General features: G+C 40.4%; 1 non-coding gene across 1 annotated transcript; it reads left to right on the top strand.

Moving 5' to 3' along the window:
- The first annotated feature begins 304 nt into the window (after positions 1-304).
- Positions 305-411, top strand: LOC132352140 (U6 spliceosomal RNA). The gene has a single exon (XR_009498607.1). It is a non-coding gene; the product is annotated as a U6 spliceosomal RNA (small nuclear RNA).
- The last annotated feature ends 6,186 nt before the right edge of the window (positions 412-6,597 follow it).

The following is a 6,597-nucleotide window of genomic DNA, read 5'->3' as shown; positions in this document are numbered from 1 at the left end:
CGAGGTCATGAAAGACTGAGAAAATGTCACAGCCCAGCGAAAACTGTTCACAGCAGATGTGTGAACAAAATGTGGTGTTGTCCCCCAAGTGGGATCCTGGAAAATCGGGTGAAATCCTGCAGTTTATTTAATACCGCAGTTCCAATATCAGGTTCTTAGTTTTGTGAAAGTACCATGGCAGCGTTAGATGTTGACAGAGAGAGAAAAACCAGGTGAGGGGGACACAGAAAGTCTGTACTCTCTTTGCAACCTTTCTGCAAATCCAAAATTATTCCAAAATAAAGTTGTTTAAAAAAGTTGTTTGGTGTTCACTTCAGCAGCACATATACTAAAACTGGAATGTTACAAAGAAGATTAGCATGGCCCCTGCACAAAGATGACTCACAAATTCATGAAGCAGTCCATATTTTTACCCCCCCCCCAAAAAAAAGAAAAAAATTTTGCTCCCTAGGAAAAGAGTAGGTAATCAGGGCTATATTTTTTGGTATATTCAGTAATCTAATTCAAAATTAGATTTGCCTGCCCCATACTTGACTCATTTTGCAACATGGCATTTTGATGTCTAGAGTTTTCTTTCTTTGTATGCCTTTTAAAGTCAAAATGCTTGTTCAAGCAAATAGCTGTTGGTAATCTTCAAGCAGCTAAGGTATGCGCAGGCATGAGACTGGAGGGCAAACCTAAAGAGCTGATGGAATTTTTGATTTTAAAACATTTTCATGCATTCTAGTTATGAATAGCTCTCTCCCCAGGGCGACAGCACTGCTGTTAAAGGCTAGTGGTCAGAAGACAAGAGTGGAACCCGTTCTGGCCAGAGAACTCCTGCCATCCTTCCGGAGACCCTCACAGGACAAAAGTAGGCTGGAATGACAGAAAGGAGAAGGAAGGAAGGATGGCAAACTGGGGTGCTCCAGGAGGATCTCAGTCCTGTCCTGATACGCCTCCCAGCTCACCTTCGCCAATGTCTTGACTCTAATTCCCTGGAGATCCATGTCCACTGTGCAGGTGGCCCAGCCTCTTCCCTTGAGAGCCCATACCGATGTCCTAGAGGTAGAGAGAGCCAGGGGTACAGCTTCTGCACCCACAGAGGCTACTGGAGAGGATGTGATTCTGCAGCTGGAACTAGAGAAACTCTTTCTCCAGAAACAACTGCAAACTTAGCTTCTTGGGTACCTTAACATAGCATTACACATTCTCACACATTAACAAAGTAATCTATGTAGGTTTAGGAAAATAAGCACCATTTGATTGCACTATTTCTCTCTGCAAATGCATCTCAAATTCTGAACCATCAATTTATAACAGGTGATTTGGAACATTTAGAAGTTGGGAATTGCCTGATCAAATGAAATTATGGGCCTGAGACATTGAAAGGTGAAAGATATAGGCCTTGATAGGAAAATTAAAAATAACTCAGTTTCATAGGGAGAGGATTTAAGATGAAAAGAGAAAGGAAAATTGAATCAAAATTGGGTGATCCTCGTGAGATTAGCTCTTTGTAATGGTAAATTCTGCAGCAATGCCAGGCAGTGGTTGAGTTTCATGACATTTCAAGGTAGAGAAGTCATTGGGCAGAGCATGTATTTTTCGTAATACAGGACTAAGACATGAAATAATTTGGCACTTGCTTATCATGGTGCCCTCTTTCAAAATGGAAATGTCTATCTTCATTTTCCCTCAGGCTTTGCAAAAATGAATTTACATTTTTCATGAAAATTGAATAGGTATAAGATAAATATCTTCCTAGTGTGAAAGAAGAAGAATTTGAATTACATTGAGTTTCTTCTATAGGCAACTACTGTAAAATAGAGAGTCACATTCACAAGCCGATGGCATTCATATATATTTGGGAGTGTTAACAATCTTTACTTCACTTTGCCACGAGAAAGCAATTTACAACTTAGGAAACTTTCTTCATCCACCAGATAACTCCTTTTAAATACATATTGAGTTTTATGCTTCTGAAGTCTTCTTAATGTCAGAAACTGATTAGTACTCTCTGATAAGCTATAGGGTAAAAATATATCAGTGTATTACCCAGAGGGGAAATTAAAGGGCAACTTTGATTTCCTGCAAAGAAAGTAGATAACAGCTGTTATCTAGGGACTAGGACATATGTCAGAAAGCCTCCCTTCTCACCATTTCTGTTTCAGAGCTGCTTTGGAGTTGGGCAATGATTAAAAAATGGAGAGTCGTGAGGAAGCTGATTTTCTGATCTGCCATTTCCCCCGAGGTGCAATCACTGCCTTCTGTACTGGAAAGTCATTGTGTTTGCTTTGCTGCCCACAGGCTATCAGAAGGTCTATAATGCAGTTATCCCACCAGCGCACCATGGTTGGACCAACATACATAAGAGAGAAAACCTTGCATCTTCTTTTCGCATACGGGAAGAAACAAAATTCTCAAAAATCTTAAATAAATCTCAGATGCGCACTTTAATGTGAGTTTCTTATACCATCATCTCCAATAGGATTAGGAAATCAGGTGAAAAAAGTCCCTTGTATGTGTCTCGGCCCAGAATCTTGTGATCCACCAGGTAAGCTGTTGACCAATGGATTCTCCTGATATAGGAGTTCCCTTAGCAACTGCTCATCAACTCTTTCAGATCTAGGGTGAAGGAATAAAGTCAGAAGCCTGTTTGGATAGAAGAATCTAATCAGAATTTTCTGACATCATGATGCCTGCTGACATGCATTTGGGGATTGAAATGCCTCAAAATCGGCTCACAATCAAGCTTTTTCAAAATTTTGTATAATCCAAGCTCTCTCCACAATCAACAGATATCCAATTCCCTCTCCTATTTCTTACGAGACCACAAACAATCCGCGTCATACAATCGCAACACAGACTACTGACAGGAAAATAAATGGAGAGGACATTTTTGACCTTTACCTTGGTGTTTAGTCTGGTGATTGTTTCTTCCTCTGGGGACACTGAATATATGATCATATGCATATGCATATAATTATTATTTCATTTCTCAGCGTCAAGGATTCTGGGAATCCTCTGTCAAATTGTGTGTAAATAAAAGTCTTTCTACACACAAGGTCCAATCATTCACCAGATTTTCAAAGGGTCCTTTTATCAAGGATCGAGGATTATTATTATTATAAGGCACACCTCTCATAGTAATCTGTTTTGTGTTTATATAATGTTTGGGACACACATGCACACACACACGTACATATCTACGTAGGACACATTAGCACACATATACCTTAAGTTTAACTGTCAAAGAAAACTGCACAGGTTCACTTCTCCAGTACTGGTTTCATTCCTGGTAATTCTCTTATTTTCCCCTCTGAAACTTTAGATTTCAAGATTCATTTCAGGTCTGATTAGGGAGCCATAATCCATAGCCAGCCCCCAGGAGACACATACAGCGTAAATCAGACAAGAGCCCTCAGGTGTTTGCAATCAGCTAGTTCCCTGTGAAACCTGGGGCGCAGTGCCTGCACTGGGAAGTTGTGGGGATCAGAAGGTAATACCCCAGGCCGGGCTGAGACCGGCTAATCAGGAAGAGCAGGAGCGGAGGAGACAGGCAGTTACTGGCATGGGAGCAGTGGCTTTGGTCAGGAAGTGCAGCCTGGCCTCCTTCTGTGGCCACTGGCAAGAGTGCCAGCTCTGCCTGCCCTGTTAAGCATGTTGCCTGTCTTTCGATATATCCACGTGAACCCCAGCAGGCCCTCACTGGGTGTCTCGAGAGAGGACATTCTTTGTGGCTCAGAGAGCAAGCCTTCTTACACCACCTCTAAACTACACGCGCGACAGTAGAAGTCATTGACGGGGCGTTGTCAAGAAGACAAAACATAACTGAATAAAAAGTATTATTTTACAGGTATTACTGACTTGACACAAACATATTTTACCGGACCTTGCCTATTTTTCTTAGTCTATGATTCCTTGTCTTAGTTGCATTTATCGGAATGAGCATTTTCTACAAAGAATTGAGGAGAAGCTTACTACATGTATATAAAATGGAATAACAGTAAAATTAACATGTAGATAAATTCAAAATCAGGCCACATAAGTACATAAAAATATAGAACTAATCTGTGATGATTTTATCAAACCTTCAAAACTAAACTTACATGACTTTGGATATTCACGATTGAAGCCAACGGTACATGGCATATATAGATATAATTAATGCCACTTAAAAGAACACACTTCAAATGTATAGACTCCAATGTAGCAAATCATCCTTTCTAAAACATGCTTCAATCTCATTTTGCAGCTTGTTGAAAACTTCCTTAATTTACCTATGCATTATTCAAAAGTTACATTCAGGATCATTGATCCAAAGCCTACCCTAAAAGGAAGTCTTAATAAGGAATTAATAATTTAAATGATTTTGAGTACATCAGACATAATGTTGAGGTCAATTATTTTTGTGCAGGAGGGCATTGTAGTCAAAATACCTTTGAGGAAAAAATGTTCTTTGCCCAATACTAAACACGTAAGAGCTACTCTGATTATGTTTAATATTTTGGCATAGTGTCAAATTCCTGTGGTATTAAACATTATAGTGGGAAAGTCTTTTGTCAAAGTGGTTTCTAAAACAAATAAAGCTGACACACAACAGACATGCACATATTGCTGTAACTGGATGTGGAGAACGAGTCTTCTCCATTCAGGGAAGAAGATACTGAGCCCTGTCCCAGCTCAGCTCCCTGGGACAGATCAGAAAAAGAGCCAAGGGATACAACCACAAGACACTTGGTACTCAAAGGCTGCTGCAGAATCAAGTGTGATGTAGGTAACTGCGGGCCCCAGGAGATGGAAAACTTGTGCGGCACCAGCAGCAGAAAATCCTGCTGGTGGCAGCACTCAAGAATCACCTATTAACCCATGGATCGAACCATTCGCTCATTCATTCAGTAGATGCCATTTGGAAGCCTACCATTTGCCAGACTTTCTGCTGCGTGCTGGGAAACACTGCCTGGGGGATAGAACCATACTGTCTTAGGAAGATTTCAGTCTAGTGGGAGAGAAAATGAGTCATTACAACTTAGTGTGATGAACACTATGATAAATAAATTGGTTCAAATTAAGGCACGGAGACCAAGACAGAAGTCTTCTCACAAGCCTGGCCGAGCACAGATCAGGGGAGGGACCATGAGAAGCCGCCATGTGGAGACCTAGTCGTACTCACACTCATGTCTGATCGTCAGCCAGACCATTCATACCCAGATTATTGGGAGCAACATAGTAGCCTTGTGATCTTAACTCTTAACTCTGAGCCCAACAAAGTCATTTCCTAAAGATACAATAAGAATAGTGGTAATCACTAGTTATGGAAGGCCAACCACAATGATTGTTAATTATTAAGCCCTAGTTATATATCAGGAGTTAGGTTAAATGCTCTAAAAGCACTATTTTACCTCATGGTTAGACACTGTGCTAGGAATTTATCATGTATTTCTAAAACTTAGAACATCCTGTGAGATTATTATCATTGGCCCTATTTTCTAGATGGGAAAACATAAATGAGGTTTAATAACTTGTTCAAGCTTGTACGTGGCAGATCCAGGATTCACCCTTGGGCTTACAAATCCTAAATTAGTATATAATCCCCTCATTAGGCTGCACAGTATGTCAAAGATTTCTGTTTCAAGCACGATGGCATCAGGACCTGGAGTTTTCAAGCCAGCTGCAGGCAAGGATCTCTGACTAACAGTAATGTTAATGACAAAAACAATAATAATAGCAACTCTAATTTGATGGACTTGTACTAGGTACCAGTCATAGGTGATGGTAAATGTTCACATTACCGGCATCTATTCCCCTTCTTTTTCTGATAACAAAACCTCAGAACCCCTTATCTGTCTTCATTCTATTTATTTCAGGAGGGATACATCTGCCCACTTGGACCTGGGCCTAGCCACACAATGTGATGATTGTTCTTCAGGAGGGGTTGTCATGTGAGCAAGTTCAGGCCAATTGAGAGTCATCCCCAGTACTTTTTCCTGGTGCTACCTACAAAAATACCCATGCTGGACAGATAAAGTATCCAACCTGGAATTGTATTTCACCAACTTAAAAAATGAAAGGACTTTAAATGTGTACTGCCCACAGATATTTTCTGAGAAAACTACTAAGAGTTGTACCTCTGTGAGAAGAAAAAATAAACCAGAGAGGCAATGAGGAATAGAAGAAGAGCAATAAAACAGCATGTACAACTTTTAAAAAATTGAAAAGAAAGAAGGGAAAAGGGACAGGCCAGATTCGGAATCAGGAGGTTGGCTGGGTCTCTGAAACTCAGTTCTTTCATCTAGAAAATGACAGGATTAACATCACAACCTTTTTGACAAACAATTGTAGACAGTTTTCTGTTATTGATTTTTCATTCACTTAATGTTGCTATTCAGATTTCATATCCTGTTTCTCCTACTTTATTTGAATATTCTCTGCGTAAGATTCTTCTTGTTCCCCCAGCCTAGCTTAGCAAGCATTCATCATCATTCGATCGTGGCTTGATGGTGATGACAAAGATATTTGTACACACTCACAGCCATGCACACGTGCACACTGAAGTGTGGCTGTCCGTCTCCTTGGCGGGGGCATCCATCCGTCCAGAGTCTATCAATCACGATTGGT

The sequence above is a fragment of the Balaenoptera ricei genome, chromosome 17 (genome assembly GCF_028023285.1).
Source record: "Balaenoptera ricei isolate mBalRic1 chromosome 17, mBalRic1.hap2, whole genome shotgun sequence".
NCBI lineage: Eukaryota > Metazoa > Chordata > Mammalia > Artiodactyla > Balaenopteridae > Balaenoptera > Balaenoptera ricei.
Note: the sequence above shows the minus strand (reverse complement) of the source record. Positions and strands in the feature narration are given on the sequence as shown.